We start from the raw sequence: 21,122 nt of genomic DNA, 5'->3' as shown, positions 1-21,122 counted from the left end.
CTGTGTTGGCGTTGGATTGTGTTTATTTGTTTTTTTATTGGTTTAGCTATTGGGGTTTGTGGTTGTGGTTGGTGGGCCGACGGTGGGGTGGGTGTTTGTGGCTCCGTCGGAGTGGGTTTTGGGTCAGTGGGTGGCGGTGTGGGTTTTTTTTTTTTTTTTTTTTTTTTTTTTTTTTTGGTGTTGACGGTAGATTATGGGTTGCTGGTGGTGGTGGGGTCAAGTGTGTGTAGTGCAGTGGTGGTGGTGATTGTGGTTGTTGAATAGAAATTGTAAGGACACGATTCGTAACGAACCGCAACAGTGTTGGGTTCGCACGTAAAAAGGCCCAAGCAATATCATTTGTAGAGCGTGGGTTTGAAAGGTTAGGCCTTGGACGCCAGGCGGTGGGTTTTTCGTGGTATTCATTCGTGTTTAGGTTGTCTTCACCCCTGGAATCTTTCTCTTGGAGGTGGGCTGGGAGGCTTTGGTTTTTGGCCATTTTTCCCAGCCTCTTCTTTAGGTTACTTATTTTTCCTTTTATATTTGCCTGCGTTCATTGTCCTTCGTCCATGTATAGGGTCAACCTTTCCAAGACTGATACTTGTCCCATCAGCCCATACCCAAAGTCGTTGGGGGTGGTTGTAAAAGCCAAAGAATGCGGCTCTGTCAGGTTCAGAGTATTGAATGGCAGTAAGGGCAGCTTTCCCTGGATATTTTAGATTTTTCTTCCTAGTTTTAGGCCTATCCCGTTTTTACCCCTCTTTCTGGTGGGACTTTGGGTCTGTCGAGGACAGAACTGTCCTCGGCTGAATCTCAAGGCTATCCTGCCGAGCTTGGGCCATAGCCTTTCCTTGGCTTGGGCCTCTGGCCCCCTCACGGGTAAATGGGCCCGGCCCATAAATTATTTGGGCCCCACAATAGCCCTTCAAAATCCTGCTGTCCAACTTTTTGGTTGGAAAGGGGGGTTTTGGTAACACCGAGCCTTTATTATGGCCCAGTCAACTCGGCCTATCAATAATGCTGGCGGCTCTTCATCTGCCCAGGAAATGCACCGGTCTACGAGACAGTCTTTTGATTTTACTCTTGATGCGTTCTTATTGTTTGGGTATCCAAAACACGCTTTTAATGACCTCTATTTACGAGACTACTTTAACTTGACGGTTTGTTTTGATGAGGTGGAGAAGTGGAACCGGCATGTTTGTGTTTGCAGATTCCTTTGGAGATCTGAACCTATTAAATGCCTCCCGCTCCACCCTCTGTATAAGAAGGAAGGAAGGAGTTTATTGTTTTTGCAAAGAGTCCCTTTTCATCCTTCTGAGATTCGAAATACTTGGCCTCCTCTAGAGTTTATTTTACCTACCAGTTTATACACTAAATCGTGATACACTTTACCATAACAACGAGTAATGAAGGAGCCATACCCCTCTTTCACACGCCACGTTCCAATAAAGCTCGTAATGGCTCGGTCAGGGCAGGGATGGCGAAGACTCAAAATCAACCTCACCTTTCTTTCAGCCAAAATCCGAAGCAGGGACTCGTCACGTCAAACTTTCGGCGTGACTGAGTCGAGGACACCCATCATTGGTACCAACCGCTCTCTCATGAGCATACCTAATATGGCACCAGTGTGTTAGGAGTCAGGACTGAAGCAGGGACCAAGCGCCCCTGCTTCTTCCTCTCTTCGTTTACTGGTGCCTCCTTCTGCCTCTCTTTCTTCTTCTTTCCACCACCAGATTCATCCTGGTGCTTTTCCTTCTCCCTCTTTTGCTCATTTTTCTTTCTTTTCATCTCTTCTCTCTTCTTCTCCTCCTTCTTTTCATTCATCTCCTCCATCTTCTTCATTCATCTCCTCCATCTTCTTCTGAAGAAGGTCCTTCTCTTGATATGGGCGCTTCTAAGGCAGAGTTTGGAAGGATTTCGGAGACGAGTTTAAAAAAGAGACCTGACTGTTTACTTGAAGTATTGTTCTTTTTGTTTTTATTGTTTTGACAATCTACCTTTTGTATAGGCTTGTTTAAGCCCCTTTTTGTACGTTGTAATACATCTTTGTATTAATGAAAATTGTTATCACTTTATTTCACATATTCTATTTCTATATTTCCGAAATGATAAAGCAATGAATAGACATACAATCTTGTGAATGAAATTTTTTTTTTTAAACTGTGGCCGACGTCTAGGAACAAAGTCCCAGTTAATGGAAAGATCTTGCTCTGCGCTTATAAAAACAATCCGGCTTAATAATATTGAATCAAACAAAAGATATTTAGGGCTGAAACTCCCATTAGGCAGGAAAAGAAAGGACATTATGATGGATCTACTGGGTCGGTCTGGCACCGTACCGCCGACCTTAGAGTACAATACTTGGGGCCATAATCCCTTATCCAAGAGAAAGGCGCTATTATGTACTGATAAGTGCTGTTCGGCATAGTAATATAGCATTTGAATCAACGACACTTAGGGCCAAAATACTCGCTAAGAAAAAGATATCACCATAACCTTAATAGAGTTGTTTGGCACAACGATGCCGACCTGTAAAGAACGACACTTACCCCAAAACTGGCCGAGATGATAGCTCAATGCACGATGCGGTGTAGGAAGTAACCATCCGAGGACATATCACCCGCAAAATGAACAGCCCCCCTGGGCTACTAAATAGTGACGCGTTTCAACATCTTCTTAACACTCCTATTGGCATTAACCTCTTACAGTTTTCGAGCCAAGGACTGAGCAATTCAGCATTGTTATTAAGTAGCCAACCTTACCAAAACTCAATCTTCTTCTCATTCAGGAAATTGTTTACCCAAGTAGTTGGTTTCCCCATAAGCTTGAGTCCGAGGACTATGCAATGCCTTGATTCTGTCCAAAACCTAGTTTTCTCATCCAGGTAGTTGGTTTCCCCATAGGCTTGAGTCCGAGGACCATGCAATGCCTTGGTTCTGTCCAAAACCTAGTTTTCCTCATCCAGGTAGTTGGTTTCCCCATAGGCTTGAGTCCGAGGACCATGCAATGCCTTGGTTCTGTCCAAAACCTAGTTTTCCTCATCCAGTAGTTGGTTTCCCCATAGGCTTGAGTCGAGGACCATGCAATGCCTTGGTTCTGTCCAAAACCTAGTTTTCCTCATCCAAGTAGTTGGTTTCCCATAGGCTTGAGTCCGAGGACCATGCAATGCCTTGGTTCTGTCCAAAACCTAGTTTTCCTCATCCAAGTAGTTGGTTTCCCCATAGGCTTGAGTCCGAGGACCATGCAATGCCTTGGTTCTGTCCAAAACCTAGTTTTCCTCATCCAGGTAGTTGGTTTCCCCATAGGCTTGAGTCCGAGGACCATGCAATGCCTTGGTTCTGTCCAAAAATAGTTTTCCTCATCCCCATAGGCTTGAGTCCGAGGACCATGCAATGCCTTGGTTCTGTCCAAAACCTAGTTTTCCTCATCCAAGTAGTTGGTTTCCCCATAGGCTTGAGTCCGAGGACCATGCAATGCCTTGGTTCTGTCTGTCCAATAACCATCTTGGTTCTGTCCAAAACCTAGTTTTCCTCATCCAAGTAGTTGGTTTCCCCATAGGCTTGAGTCCGAGGACCATGCAATGCCTTGGTTCTGTCCAAAATCTAGTTTTCCTCATCCAAGTAGTTGGTTTCCCCATAGGCTTGAGTCCGAGGACCATACAATGCCTTGGTTCTGTCCAAAACCTAGTTTTCTCATCCAGGTAGTTGGTTTCCCCATAGGCTTGAGTCCGAGGACCATACAATGCCTTGGTTCTGTCCAAAACCTAGTTTTCTCATCCAGGTAGTTGGTTTCCCCATAGGCTTGAGTCCGAGGACTATGCAATGCCTTGGTTCTGTCCAAAACCTAGTTTTCTCATCCAGGTAGTTGGTCTCCCCATAGGCTTGAGTCCGAGGACTATGCAATGCCTTGGTTCTGTCCAAAACCTAGTTTTCTCATCTAGGTAGTTGGTTTCCCCATAGGCTTGAGTCCGAGGACTATGCAATGCCTTGGTTCTGTCTAAAACCTAGTTTCTTTAAGCGCTGGAACTTGGCTTTAAGGGAGTTAGCTCCTCGGCCAAGCCCCTAGAATTACCCGCACGACTAACGCTGACAAGCGTAGCCCCTAATCAAGAAGCATAGCCCCTAGCAGAATTTTACGCTAAAACTCTATAACCAATTGTTAGAAATGACAAAGGAACTATCTCGACCTACCGCCTATGCCAACACACAAGCCTTCCCCACAGACGGCGCCAATTGTAAGGACACGATTAGTAACGAACCGCAACAGTGTTGGGTTCGCACGTAAAAAGGCCCAAGCAATATCATTTGTAGAGCGTGGGTTTGAAAGGCTAGGCCTTGGACGCCAGGCGGTGGGTTTTTCATGGTATTCATTCATGTTTAGGTTGTCTTCACCCCTGGAATCTTTCTCCTGGAGGTGGGCTGGGAGGCTCTGGTTTTTGGCCATTTTTCCCAGCCTCTTCTTTAGGTTACTTATTTTTCTTTTTATATTTGCCTGCGTTCATTGTCCTTCGTCCACGTATAGGGTCAACCTTTCCAAGATTGATACTTGTCCCATCAGCCCATACCCAAAGTCGTTGGGGGTGGTTGTAAAAGCCAAAGAATGCGGCTCTGTCAGGTTCAGAGTATTGAATGGCAGTAAGGGCAGCTTTCCCTAGATATTTTAGATTTTTCTTCCTAGTTTTAGGCCTATCCCGTTTTTACCCCTCTTTCTGGTGGGACTTTGGGTCTGCCGAGGACAGAACTGTCCTCGGCTGAATCTCAAGGCTATCCTGCCGAGCTTGGGGCATAGCCGTTCCTCGGCTTGGGCCTCTGGCCCCCTCACGGGTAAATGGGCTTGGCCCATAAATTATTTGGGCCCCACAGAAATAAAGAGAGAGAAAGAATAAATAATGTGTTGTATTGTAAATGATGGTAATTGTGGAATATATTAATTTATTGTGTAGAAATATTATTTTAATGAGTAGAATAGGAAAATAAAAGTTGGGATGCTGGGTGTATTGTAAAATGGTATGGTATAATTGATAAAATAGTTTTTTAGGATGGTAAAATAATATGAGATATGAAATCTGGATGTGGATGCTGACATTGTATTATAACCATCATCAAATCATTGACTTCGTCATTAGCATTGCCGATACAATGCTATCATTGACATTGTCATCATCCTTGCCAATACAATGCTTCAGTAAGAGTACAGTAGTTCAATAATATTATTACTTATTCTCCTTTATATAGAAAATACGGGTTCACCGTTCAAGTATCCCCATTTCCAACTTGTTGAAAAAATTGAATTACTAAAAAAAAAGTTCTATAGTTTCTTTAATTTTTAAATATACTCAATTCTTTTTTTAGAAGGTAAATATACTCATTCAAATGATAAAAATTTAAATTGAAGAGGTTACAATTCTCATCAATTTAATTTTGTTATCCTATCATTTTGAATATTTAAAGAATATGTATAAAACTAAGATCGTTTAACTTTTTGTTGATCTCATAATATTATGTCACATAGACTTTTGAGATCTCATAATTTTACATATCATTATTCTTATGAGTCCGAATTTGGTAAGGATGAGATATAAAATTCATGTTTTACATGATCCAATAAAAGATTGCTACTAGTTTTTTACTTAAAACTCAGTACATCACACCATACTTAATAACATCTCAATGAACTCCCAAATCCCAATTTGGTTGGTTTTTCAAATGGGTATTAGAATTGATTGGGTGTAGCTGTGCTTATTCTTTAATATATGATAAGATGGCGTGACATATTGAGATTGGAGAGTGTAAAACTTGGATATTACACCATAATTATCAGATTCACATTTAGAAAAAGAGAAAAAAAATTGTATTATGTTAAATTTGCCTGTGCATTGCGTTGGCTAGTTAAGAGAATTCAGATACAACTATAGATAAATGCAATGGAATCCATTGTGGTTTTCCTTTACAAAAAAGAAAAAAAGACATGAGTCCCCTCGTTAATGGAACATGCATTGTACTTAATAATTATTTATTTTTTGATAGATAGATAGTTTGGGAAAAAGAGGTGGGATTTGTCTCACAAACATAGGATACTACAAAAAATGGTATTACTATGACAGCGTGCTCATTATTTACTGCATTATTATTGCACTTGTACCCCATTGCTGGAAGTTTAAAATGTAAAACAAAATTTTGAGACCTTATTTCCCCAATTGTAGGACAATTGGAAGAGGTCTCTCTCAATGGTAAAAACCTCACTACTTCCCTCAAAACACACTACATCCCTCAAAACACACTACATCCCTTAAAATACACTCTCCCCTTATCTAGTCTATCACTATACTAGCGCTCCCCCTAATAAAAAGACTACTCTCATATACAAAACTGTTCCTCATTTTTGTCACGACTGACATAGGGTGAATCATTGAGAGACAGTCATCTCATCATCGGTCTCGGAGCAAGAAGCATCATCACCATTATCATCTCCACCATCCGAAGAAGACTTAGTTGGCTCAAGTGAGGGAGAAGGAGTGAAACCACCAAGGCGAGACTGGTGGTAAGCGATTTGACCAATCCTAGTGTTCATCTGACACATCTGATAAAAAAGATGGTCTAGACGACTACCAAAATCAACACTCATGTGCTAAAGCTACTTCATGATGTCAGCGAGAGAGACATTAGCCCTAGAGGAGGAAGAAGGGGCAGATGAGGAAGAGGGTCGAGAGGTAGGAGCTGCAGGGGTTGCATTTGTTGGCTCCACATGGGGCCGCTTTGCAGCAAACTATGCTTCACTCCTCCAAATAGACTTCTTACTTATGGCACCCATGACATGGAAGAAAGGAGGAGGAATAGTGACGTGCATATGTGTGAGGATGTGCGTGATAGCCAAAGGGAAGATGAGCTTATCATGTGTATCAGTGTCCTGATAACAATCTAGAATAGATACTACCGTGTGTGATGGAAAGTCTATAGAAAGACCTTTCATGAGAGAAAGAAGGAAATGAGCACGAGGCTCGGTGATAGTGTTATAGTGTGACCATGGAGTAATTACAAAGGTCATCAGCATATTAAGGATCTCTAGATCCTTAGCAAATTCAGTTATGGAGAAATTTAGGGTACCTCCCTACAACATGTCTTTCTCACAGAAGAGTGAGGCCAACTCTCTAGAGATGGAAGAGAGATGACAATGACTTGGGTAATCCGGACGATCTACCCTAGGGACATGTAGTACCTTGGAAATGAGATCCGGGGTAACTACGATATGTGTACCTCGGAATACCGTAGTAAACCTAGATACAGAGGTATTGATGGCGTGCATGTTGGAGTAGAACTCCTGCATGAACACGTTGGGACACCTTAAGGGTTCCTCACAAAGAGAAGCCCATCCTCGAGAGCTAAACGCACCAGGTAGAGGAGTGTTTGGGAAGTCAGACAAAATGACTTGGCATTCCAAATGAATCGCCTGGTCAGAGAAGTTCTCAAAGAAGTCATCTTGTGCCTTCTCATCATGGAATTGAATAGAATCAGAGGGAAAAGAAGAAGAAGAAAAGGAACCACGACGAATCGGATTTTTAGACAGAATGGATTTTTTAGGTGCCATGGTAAGAAGACTGAGAGAGAGAGAGAGAGAGAGAGAGAGAGAGAGAGAGAGAGAGAGAGAGAGAGAGAATCACAGCATAAGGTAAGACACAGGAAAGAAGAAAAAGAAACGTGCAATGCATGATAATGCATGAACATGTTACTGTGGACACAAGGGATCTTGAAATTGCCACCTAGTTTTTGCAATGGTCTAAGAACCATATATATAGCATGCTTTTGAGGAAGGACCTTTGATCTTACTATCAGAGTATGGTTCGGAGTTTAAGTACGCTCTTGAGAAGGTGTTAGGAACCCAAGATCGCCCAACCCTAAGGTTGGCTTCCCATCGTTGTATCTTATGTCTTAACCTTATTAAAAACATGTTCAATACTTTGTATCCTAATTCACACACACACTAGCATACATCTAAGTATACAACATGACATTAGTATCCCAAAACACATACTTATCTATCCATTAAAGCCAAAGGAAGCCAAACCATGGACATATACAAACACTAGTATTCATCTAGCATGTGAAAACCTTATTATATATCTAAAACAGGGCAACAACCTAAGCATTGCAGCAATCATATCATGGCAATCACAAAATCATATGAAGCATACGATTAGAATTGAAGGACACAAAACAAAGCATTCAACAATATACACCATCCAATGCATGCTTATACCAATGCATGACTTACCTTTACTTACCTTTCAGCAACATAGCACCTATGGCATTAATGCATGGATATGTGAATGAATGACCATGGTATTAAAACTAAGAAATCCTAATCTAAACATGGGATAGCAAATAAGCATGTGAACAAAGCAAACAGAAACTTCATGGAGTAGCGGTTCATGCATGCAAGAACAGGCTTGCATACACATAATTAAGCCTACGTGCGTAGGCAAAATTATGCATACGCAAGTCCCTACCTAGAAAACCTAACAACATAGAAGCGGAGCAAAACTTTAAAATGAGAATTCTAACAACCTACATGCATAAAACGTAAAGGAGGCCTAAAACTAACCTAAACAAACATATACAAACATAAACTAAACAAAGAAACAAGATTAAAATGCAGAAAGAAGGCAAAAAATATAAAGAAATAAAAAGAAAAGGTTGAAACTTGATACCTTAGAAGGGAGTTCCCAAGTTTTCATTTTGACTGTTCCCGTTAGTCAATTCTATCACAAGTCATTAAATAAGCGATTAATAATCTTAAACTTAAAGAATTAGGGCCAGAAGAGGTCCCAATCAAATAAAATTGACTTGAGGGTGTTTTGTGAAAAACTCCATTTTGATTCACTATTTTATAGTGAATCTTAGGTTTTTCCCATGGGATTTTTGTGTGTTTTTAAAAATGTACTATGTAAAACTTTATATAGTGGAAAAAATGGGGTTTGGAACGGCTCCCAGACGATGTGGGATTCATTCCAAATCTCAGCTATTATTGCAAAAAACTTGTCTATTTTATGTTTCTGAAATCTTAGCTGCGTACGCAGGAGTGTGCTTGTGTACACATGCTTTGGCCCATGTACGCAGGCCGTTGCCCATGTATGTGGGCCGAGGGCCTTTTTGGTTATCTTATTTCCAAAAATAGTTTTTTGCTCATTTAGAAGGTCATATTTTCCATTTTAATACTCCTCAAATCAATTTGATATCTGATTCAGCTCTAAACTGGCCTTAGGCCTTAGAGTTTGAGCATCATTGGGGAACGGGAGCTTGAGTCGTAAGGGGTACAAAATGCGGTGTCTACAGTTACATGCTAAAGAAAATTGCATCATGGGTAGAAACCCAATCTAACCTAAGAGAACTCACAAGATATAATCAGTCACACAATCCTAAAATGCATGAAACATTGTTATAATGAACATAGAATGCAATGCATGAGCATGTGAGATCAAATTAACAAAACCCATCCCAAAAATTTTGACAAAACCCCTAAATTTCCCAAAAAAAACTTGAAAACCTAGGTCTAAATGCATGAAGAAAGTGAAAAAGGAAAGATCAAGAACCCTTACCAAGTGAAGGACGATTGGATTAGGCTAAAAATGAAGAGGGAAGAGGGATTTTAGGGAGAAAAAGGGTTTTGGGTCGAGAGAGAAGAGAGAGAGATTGAGATATTTGAAATGGTTCAAAACCGGGTTAGACCTCAAAAGTATATATTGAAAATGTAGCTCAATAGATCGAGAAGGTATCGAGGAGGTGTCAACGGCTAAAAATCTCGGTAAATCAAAGTAGGTATCGAGCATCTATCGAGCAAATAGAGATTCCAAGGAATTTGGCTCGATGGATCGGGATATCTATCGAGAGATATCAAGAACAAGCCTAGAAATCTCGATAGAAGAGGCATGTATCGAGAGGTATTGAACAACTATTGAGGAGGTGTCGAGTTGCTATCAAGAAGCCTAAAAAGAGGTTTTCAAAGAGGAGAAGCAACACAAGATGAATGTAAACAAGATACACACCAAGATAAGCAATCAAAGAGCATGTTAAACATAAAAACACAACCTCAACTCTAGATGCAAATCATTTCTAGATTAAAAATACACTAAATGAGTCTAACCAAATTTCATTTCAAAGCATGTTTAGACAGTTTAGAGAGCATATACTACCACATGTATTCCTTGTGATGGCCAAATCACATTATACCTGTACAATAGTATCAAAAGTAGCGAAGAGTATGTGTGTTGTGTGTGAACCTTTTACAAGAGAGAATAAGTAGATCATTGTATGAAAAGTAAAGATATAGGAGGATCAAATACATTCACACACAATCATAACTATTTGATGGGGACCATCACCTTTGAGGCATATCATATAACTCTCACATCTCTTAAAAACACACTTGCAACCATATTAAAAGCATTTTGATTCTTTTTGCTTTTTCATGCTCTTTGCATATTTTTCTTTTAAGCATATCATGCATGGGCATATAAGAGAGAAAAGAAAATACCTAATTATGTAAACTAGAACATCCTTATTTTGTTGTACAAGTGCTACACCTTACAGGTACGGCTTTTTATGAATTGCACACATATGCTTTATGATTGACGAGTTTTAGTGGTGAGATGGTTATTTTTGCCTTTCTCTTAGGATTTTCTAGTTCTTCTCGTAAAAAAGAGTGATTTAAGATATGAAAGATAAGAGATCAACCAAATCATACAAATTACATAAAAGAGCCACAAAGCTCATATTGCTTAGTTGTGCATGAAGATGCTCATCTAAGCTACAAGAGATACAAAGTTGAGAAATTTTGTTTCAAAGGCCATCCAAGGTACATAAGTACCAATATACACAAACATACACAATTTTTGTATTATTTTGATTTTTTTTTAATTAAAAAAAAAAACTTAAAACAAAACAAAACCAAATAAACACACAAATAAAGCATCAAAACTAGATGCATATGCATGAGAGAGAGAGAGAGAGAGAGAGAGAGAGAGAGAGATCAATCCATGGATATAACACCAATGTTTTGGTGCAAGAATTCAAAGCGTCTACCATCTAGAGGCTTGGTGAACAAATCAGCCTTTTGATCATCAGTGTGAATGAATTCAAGACTGAGAGTACCATCTTCAACCAACTCACGAATGAAGCGATGTTAGATCTCAATCTGTTTAGTCCGAGAGTGTTGAATAGGATTTTTAGAGATGTTGATGGCACTAGTATTGTCACAATATATAGTGAGATACTTTTGATAAATACCATAGTCAAGAAAAAGTTTTTGCATCCAAAGAAGTTAGATACAACAGTTGCCAGTAGCAATGTACTCAGCCTCAGCAGTAGAGAGGGAGATGGAGTTTTGTTCTTGATCATCCATGAAACAAGATTATTACCTAAATAAAAACACCCACCAAAAGTACTTTTCTGGTCATCTGCATTCCCAACCCAGTCCGCATCAGAATATCTATCTAGGACATCATTAGTGTATTTATCATACCATACTCCAAAGTTACTGGTGATCTTAACATTTGATAATAAGTTTTACTGCAGTATTGTGAGATTCTTTGGTATTAGCTTGATATCTAGCACACACTTTCACATTGTAGCTAATGTCAAGCCTACTAACAGTAAGGTAAAGGAGACTACCTATCATGCTTCTATACAAAGAAGGGTCATTACTCTTTCCTAACAAGTCAACAGTGAGTTTAACAGTGGACTTATAAGTGTTTTGACAGAGCTAGTAGACTCTAAACCAAATTTCTTCATAAGATTTTTAGCATATTTAGATTGAGAGATAAAAATATCTGAGTCAATTTGATGAATCTGCAATCCAAGGAAGTAGTTAAATTCTTCAATCATGCTCATCTCAAATTCAGTTTACATTATGCTTGAGAAGGAGTGAGCCAAGTCATCTTTTGTAGATCCAAAGATGATGTCATCTACATAGACTTGAGTTACGACCAGTTCTCCATCAACTTTCTTGATGAACAAGGTTCTATCAACTTGTCCTCTTGTGAAGCCATTTGTCACCAAATATTCAGTGAGACGATCATACCATGCACTCGGTGCCTGTTTTAATCCATAAAGTGCCTTTTTAAGATAAAGCACATGATCTGGAAAGTGTAGGTCAATGAACCCTTTGGGTTGAGCTACATAGACTTTCCCTTTAAGAAAACCATTAAGAAAAGCACTCTTTAGATCCATTTGATATAACTTGAACTTCCAGTGACAAGCCAATGCAAGTAAGACTCTTATGGATTCAATACGAGCAAAAGGAGCAAAAGTTTCATCAAAGTCCACTCCTTTTACTTAAGTGTATCCTTGGGCCACAAGTCTGACTTTGTTGCGAATCACATTTCCTTCTTCATTAGTCTTGTTGCGAAATATCCATTTTGCACCAATGATGTTCACTCCCTCTGACCTAGGTACCAGTGTCTAAACATCATTCCTTTGAAATTGATGAAGTTCATTATGCATGGCTTCAACCCAACTTTCATCTTGAAAAGCATCTTCAACCTTGAAAGGTTCTACCTGTGACAAATAACATGAATGAGAAACAAAGTTTGCCACATATTTATCAACTGTTCGCTTTCTCTAGGTTAGTTCATTCATGTTTCCCATGATCATATCTGAAGGATGATTCAGTTTGATTCTGGATGAAGGTTCTCTTTCTACTTGATCTTTAGGTTGAGGAGATGTAGAAGAGTCTTTTGGGGCTTGTATAGCACTAGGTGAGGAAGGAGGAGAAGGATCTTGATCACCTACTTCTTGATCAGTCTCTAAAGGTAGAGGGAGAACTGACTTTGGCATTTGCTCAGCATCTTTTAAAGACTTTGGAGTTGGTGCTTCATCAATCACAACATTGACAGTTTCCATGACCTTTCTATTTCTTTTGTTTAGCACCCTATAGGCTTTGCTTGTGGAGGAGTACCCAAGAAAGATTCCTTCATCGCTTTGGGTATCAAAATTTCCCACATTCTCTTTGTCCTTTAGAATGAAACAAGTGCTACCAAATATTTTGAAGTATTTCACATTTGGTTTTCTTCCTTTCCATAGTTCATAGGGAGTCTTCTTTGTACCTGGTCTGAAGTACACTCGATTCACAATGTGACATGCAGTGTTAACCACCTTTCCCCACAGATCTTTTTCCATATCCTTATTGTGTAACATGTCTGACCATTTCTTTAATGACTCTATTCTTTCTCTCTACAACACCATTCTGTTGAGGAGTGATAGGAGCTGAAAATTCTTGAGCTATGCCAGCACTTGTGTAGAAGGACTCTAATTGAGAATTTTCAAATTCTTTGCCATGATCACTTCAAATCTGATCAACTTTCAAACCTTTTTCATTCTACACCCTTTTACATAATAGCTCAATGTGATGAGGGGCTTCAGACTTAGATCGTAGCAAGATGACCCAAGTGAATCTGGTAAAGTCATCAACCACTACCATGATGTACTTCTTTCCTCCAAGGGATTCTATATTTGTTGGACCCATCAGATCAACATAAAGAAGCTCAAGAGGTTTGGCCGTGGCTATGGTCAAGGTGGTAGGGTGTTGGGTTTTTGTCTGTTTTCCAAGTTGACATGGTCCACACACATTATTTGTCACCTTACTGAGTTTAGGCATTCCCAGAATGACATCATTCTTGGACATAAATTGATAGTTGCTTATAGCTAGCATGCCCCATCCTTTGGTGCCATAAGTTTTCATTTGGCATTCGAATGTTGTTATATACAATCTCATTATTAGGAACTAGACCATAGCAGTTGTCTAGTGTGTGAATTCCACTTATGAGTTGCTTACCTAACTCATTCAACACCATACACTTCCCTTTTGGAAACAACACCATGAAGTCTCGATCACAAATCTAACTAATGCTCAATAGATTCACTCTCAGCCCTTCCACATACAACACATTTGCAATATTCGGTAATCCTAGTAAAGAAATGATTCCCTTCCCCTTTATTTAGGATTTGCTTCCATCACAAAAGGTGACATTTCCACCTTTCTTGGATTTAAATTCTTTAAAGAGAGTGCGGTCTCCGATCATGTACCTTGAGCAACCACTATCAAGATGCCATAGACAGGTGTTCATAACTTTGAAGGTTGAGTGCATCATAAAGCATACTTCGTGCTTATTTTTTAAGTCATTAGGTATGGTCTTTTCCTTAATTTGATAGCTACGTGATTTTACCCTTGCCTTTATCTTTCTAAGGCATATGCCCTTGTAAATGAATAGTTTGAGATAGTCTAGTCTTCTTTTACTCACAAATAGACATTTTTCAATAATCATCAATAGAGCTTTCAAATAACCTTTGGACTTGCATGTTCTGAGAAACTTAAGCATGTAAAAGTTAGAAACGCAAGAGGTATTAGAAGAAAAAGATCATTTCATGTAATTTGATTTCATGACAATAAGGGTCAATGGATCACACATCAAAGATTAAAACCTAATCAAAGTGTGCTTGCTCTGATACCACTTGTTGAGTTAAAATAGCTTGACCCCAGTTAATTAATTCAATTTACCCAATTTGATTAATTAGGTTCAATTTCATGCAAATTGTGAAGGCACCAACAAATCACCAGAAATACTAAATGCAGTAGAAAATAAATTAACATGGTGATTTGTTGACAAATGGGGAAAACCTCGCAAGGTAAAAACCCCACAGGGTGATTTTAAGGTCACCACTCCCAAGAATCCACTAAACAACAGTCAAGTGGTTACAAGTATAAAGAATCTTACAAACTACCCTAGCCTATCCCGAAATACCAACCTATAGTTGAACTTTTGCTCCAATACCCAATCGAACTTGATCTTGTAGTAGCCTTCTTTCCTTTGATGCACAAACCTCCAATTTGTGACTAACCCTTTGCATGGATCCCAAGTATGTGACTAACTCCAGCAACTTGAACAGATGTTGTTGACTGCAAAGTTCTTCACTTCATCAATAATGAAGATTTGGAAGCACTCAGTTACAAAACCCTATGGCGTACAAATGCAGTAGCTTCACACAGAGAAAATAAGTCTCTTGGTCTAGGTATCCGTATGTGACAGCTTTTAAAATAAACCTTATATATGTCTATGGTCGTGAGAAAAGAAACCCTAAACAAATCCAAAAGCCTGGACCGAATTTCAGATCTAAAAAACTGAAAATCATAAATCTCGATAGATCGAGCTACTGTCGAGCTATTGATTGAGCGTCACATTAAGTCTTGATAGTAGGCATCTGTCGAGCTACTATCAAGACTTAATGAATAACTTTTCTTCACTTGTTTTTTGGACCAATCTTCATGTCTTTAATACTTGACTTTAACAATATGTTTCTTGAAGTACTAAACCTATCTTAGATCTACTCAATTACAAGTAAAGTGCATTTTGTCAAAGGATTAGCTAATTACAATAAAATATGACCCTAACAATCCCGAAATACCAACCTACAGTTGAACCTTTGCACCAATACCCAATAGGGCTTGATCTTGTAGTAGCCTTCTTTCCTTTGATGCACAAATCTCCAATCTGTGACTAACTCTTTTGCACGGATCCCAGTACGTGACTAACTCCAGCAACTTGAATGACTGTTGTTGGCTGCAAAGTTCTTCACTTCATCAACAATAAAGATCAAGAAGCACTTGGTTACAAAACCCTATGACATACAAACATAGTAGCTTCACACAGAAAATAAAGCTCTTGGTCTCTATTTTCTGTTTGACGACTCTAAAAATAAGCCTTTATATATGTTTAGGGTTGTGAGAGAAGAAACCCTAAACAAATATATCAACATGGGCCGAAATTCAGATTTGGAAATTTTGAATTCGTAAAGCTTGATAGATTGAGCTGGTGTCGAGCTTGCCCAGTAAATCTCGATAGATACCATCTGTCGAGTTATCTATTGAGTTTCAGTAAAATAGATTTCTTCACTTGTTTCTTGGATCAATATTCATGTCTTTAATACAACCACTTGTTGTGTATTAAGCCCAACTTAGTTCTACCCAATTTACAAGTAAAATGCGTTTTGACAAATGATTAGCCAATCTATATATTACTAAAAGTTGAAGCATAGCATTTAATATTGCTACGCTCACGTTGAGCCACGTTAGCAACCATGTCATTACCAATTTTTTATACAATTTTTTAACATTTAAAGTGAATAAAAAATTCTATTATATTACAATCAAAATAACATATTTATCTTATTTTTAACTATTCTTATTTATTATTAAATTTTCAATTCCATTTTAACTTTTCATATCTCCACTACTCTCTACCTTAACTTTCTTCAACCTTTCTCATTCCATTTTAACTTTTCATATCCCCACTACTCTCAATATCACTATTATTCTATCCTTTCGTCTTCTTTTATTTTTTACTCTTCTTATTTTTATCCTCATACTATAAAATTGTCATTCCCTCTATTATTCCATGCATAATTTTCTTTTTTTCCACACACAAAACTCTCTCTCTCTCTCTCTTTCTCTCCCTATTTTTTTTTCTTCAGTATTTGGTATATATATATTTTATTTTAGTGTAACAGGTTGACCATCAAAATATACTGATGTAGTACTAGAAGCTCCACCAAATGCATTACCGAAATCAGTTTTAGACTATCAGAAGTCAGTTAGTCTGCTAAAATTGGAATTGACTAGTAATCCAGCTTGACCTTTTAGTGAAAGGGCAAAGGGAGACTTCATGAAAGACACATTTTGGCATGTATCCCATACATTAGAGCAGAAGTTATTTGCTACTTGGCTAGATTGGGACAAATTTGCTGAAACAGTGGTGTTGCAAAGTAACGGAATTGGTCAGGGTGTAGAACTAATTGTAAATAGCTCAGCTGAAAATGGATCACATCTCTACGAACAATGATAACAAAGAATTGAAACACATCATAATTCATACATCCTTTGGGTTGATATGATTTAGTTTTTGTGTTTTATGTTGTTATATTTTTTATTCTCATTGATTGTTAAATGTTATACTATTGCATTATAAAGATAATATATAAAAATGTAATGCTATTTTATTGCATAGCATAACTAAAATAATTTGGTGTTTATTGCTATACATTTTATTTTTACTATTTTTCTTCCTATCTTATTTTATTTAACAATTAAATTTAGCAACATCCTCCATATCATTAAATTATTTATATTTTGTCTCATTTAAAAAAAAAATTAAACATATAATATTTTATTTAAATTCAATAAATAAATAAAATGTTCTTATAAAGTCTTCCGATGAAATGCTACAATACATAAATGGAAAAATGAAATACAAAACAAATAGCAATTTAGAAACACTCAATTAAAATATATATATATATATATATATATATGAAACCAAACATAATATGAAAAAACTAATATTTATGGATATACTAACTTAATGGAAGCAAAATGGAGTGAAAAATAAAAATAAAAATAAATGTTATAGTACATATTTAGTACATTAAAATTATCATCAAATTTTGAAAAAAAAGATGAAAATGAAGAGAGAGAGAGAGAGAGAGAGATTTATGGGTAATAAAGTGTAGAAAAAAATAAAAGAAATCAAACATCAATTTGAACCGTCAAATAGAAAACAAAGAGGCTAATATGAGGAGTAAAGAATAAAATAGAGCTAACCTTATGAAGGACATCAAAAACTTTACTTTTCCTTTTATTTTGGTCGATTTTTATTTTTATTTTTTATTTATTTATTGTTCTTGCATCCCTACTTTAGGTTGATGAATTTTTGTATTCTTCAGAATTCTACTTTGGGTTGATATGATCCATTTTTGTGTTTTAAGTTGTTATCTTTTTTATTATCTTTGATTGTTAAATTTTATTCTATTACATTATAAATATAGTATATAAGAATATAATGTTATTCTATTACATAACATAGCTAAAATTATTTGGTATTTATTGCTATACATTTCATTTTTACCATTTTTCTTTTCACCTTATTTTATTCAAAATTTAAATTCAGCCACATCCTCCATATTATTAAATTATTTTTTTTTATCTTTTTTTTATTTTAAAAATTAAAAATATAATATTTTACTTAAATTCAAATAAATAAATGTCTTATAAAGTATTCCCATAAAACGTTACAATGCATCAATAGAAAAATAGAATACAAAACACATGCTATTTTACAAACATAATAATAATAATAATAATAATAATAATAATAATAATAATATCAAACCAAACATATCATAAAACAAACTAATAGTTATGGATATGCTAACTTCATGGCAACAAAATGGAATGAAAAATAAAAATAAAAATAAACGTTACAATGCATATTTAGTACATTAGAATTATCATCAAATTTGGGAAAACAATAGGATGTTAACAGAGAGAGAGAGAGAGAGAGAGAGAGAGAGAGAGATTAGTAAAGGAAATCAAACATCAATTAAATAAATTAATTAGTAACCATTAATTGGAAAACAAAGAGGTTGATAGCTAAAGGAGTAAAAAATTTATTAAAGATGACCTTACAAATGTCATTAAAAACTTTACAATGCAATTAAATAAATCGTTAAATTCACTTAATTAAATCATATAATCAACAATTAAATACAATAATACAAAATTTAAACTTAAAACTAATCAAACTCTAATCTAGAAAACCATATTTATTATCAAAACTAAAAAGGAAGATGATCTTCAGTAATAATAGAAATATATAAGAAAAAAAAAATGGAAAATTTCAAATCCTTTTTTTGACATTTCATTTAACATTATTTATAAATAATAAAATATAAAAAAAAATCCTTAAATGCTTATATTCTTCACACACCACAACTTTTAAAAATATAATGAAATGTTCTAAGATTTTAACTCTCATTTAATGCCTCTATTATGAAAATCACCATTCAGTAAAATATGATAATAGTAAGAAACGTTACAAATGAGATCATGAAAAAACTAATTAGCTACTATTATTATGGAATAGATGTCTTTTTTTTTTTTTAATGCATTTAAGGAAATGAAATGTATAGAATGTACTTATTAAGGTGTATGTAAAGATTCACGTTTAAAAAATATGTAAAGGTTTTTTTGAAAAAAAAAGTATATGTAAGGTTTTTATTAATTTAAAAGACAATGAAAAACCAATTGTTAATAACTACAACCGTCGCTACACTATAAACCACACACAACACTATATTTAATATCCTAAACAACAGAGTTAGACACTTTTGGATATACATTACTGTCAGTTTCTTTAAGACCTTGTACTCTCTTCCTGTGTGTGTGTGTTAAAAATACTTAGTATTCTCAAAAAAAAAAAAAAAAATCCTAAACAACTTATAAATTACAACCCAAATCAATCATACAATTACACAATCAAAGCATGAACATGTAACGTGAATTACCTTCTGAATTATTGCTTCGAATTTTCACAATTATTGAAAGAGAATTGTCAAGTTTAATTTTTAGAAAACATCAAGAGAAGGTATAAGAACTTTAATCTTTTTTTTTTTTAAACTTTCATAGAAAAAAAAATATTACCCAAATTATTTCAACCCTTATGGAAAATAAGGTTTACATGTAGCATGCAAAACGTGTTTAATTGACTCAAAGATGTAAAAATTAGTCAATCAACTATTGTAGAATTAAAGTTTCAAAATTTAAGTAAAACAATTCTACAATAATAAAAAATTATTTTGCAATAAATATGATTAAGAAATGCATTACTTTCCGTTAAATTAGTTCAAATTACAAAATAATAATAATAATGAGACCATCCTTGTTAGGGCCATATTTTTGTAATTGGCTAATTCTTTGACAAAATGCTCTTTACTTGTAATTGGGTAGATCTAAGATGGGTTAAGTACTTCAAGAAACATGCTGTTCAAGTCAAGTATTAAAGACATAAAGATTGGTCCAAGAAACAAGTGAGAAAAGCTGTTCATTAAGTCTTGACAGATAACTCAACAAATGTCTGCTATCAAGAATTAATGTGAAGCTCGATAGATAGCTCAACAGCAGCTCGATCTATCGAGAACTTCAATTTCAGAATTTACAAATTTGAAATTCGGCCCAGTCTTGTGCATTTGTTTAGGGTTTCTTTTCTCACAACCCTAGACATATATAAGATTTATTTTAAAGGCCGTCACTCATGGATACAGAGACCAAGAGACCTATTTTCTCTATGTGAAGCTACTACGTTTGTACGCCATAAGATTTTGTAACCGAATGCTTCCAGATCTTCATTGTTGATGAAGTGAAGAATTTTGTAGCCAACAACATCTATTCAAGTTACTGGAGTTAGTCACGTACTTGGGATCTGTGCAAAGGATTAGTCACAAATTGGAGGTTTGTGCATCAAAGGAAAGAAGGCTACTACAAGATCAAGTTCAATTGGGCATTGAAGCAAAAGTTCAACTGTAAATTGGTATTTCGGGATAGGCCAGGGTAGTTGGTAAGATTTCTTATACTTGTAACTGCTTGATTGTTGTTTAGTGGTTACTTGGGAGTGGTGATCTTAAAATCACCTAGTGGAATTTTTGCCTTGCGAGTTTTTCCCCATTTGTCAACAAATCACTGTGTCTAAAATATTTTCTGCTGCACTTAGTATTTTGGTGATTTTTTGGTGCCTTCACAATTTGCATGCAAATTGAATCTAATTAATCAACTTAGGTAATTGAATATTTAACCAGGGTCAAGCTATCTTAATCCAACAACTCTTAAAAAATAATCATGCGCAGTGCGCTAATCCCTGACTAGTTACATATAAAATATGACCCTAACAGAGTGTAATGTATGAAAATACGGGAAGTGAAGCTCGAGTCTTATAAAGTTCTTGTATTTTGGTTTTATTCAAGTGAATTTGTGTAATACATATAGTGTTTTAATATAATCAAGAGACATTATAATGTAAACATGGTGTTCGAGGTGTCATTTGGAAGATTGACGGCTGTGGAACTTCATCATTTGTTGTATTCTGTATTGTGTGTGTCCGCACACAAATTGGTTTTCCATTTAACCTCATAGTATGCCTGGCCTGTTTTCAGATTTAGTAGATCGGCTTATGTCTAATATGCATGAACATAAAGCTTCTTGTATTGAAAATCGAATCTTGTCCCTATTTTGTTAAAGATAGATTTGTATGTTCCACTAGCCATAATTTT

This window comes from Quercus lobata, chromosome 9 (genome assembly GCF_001633185.2).
Source record: "Quercus lobata isolate SW786 chromosome 9, ValleyOak3.0 Primary Assembly, whole genome shotgun sequence".
In the NCBI taxonomy this organism is placed as follows: domain Eukaryota; kingdom Viridiplantae; phylum Streptophyta; class Magnoliopsida; order Fagales; family Fagaceae; genus Quercus; species Quercus lobata.
Note: the sequence above shows the minus strand (reverse complement) of the source record.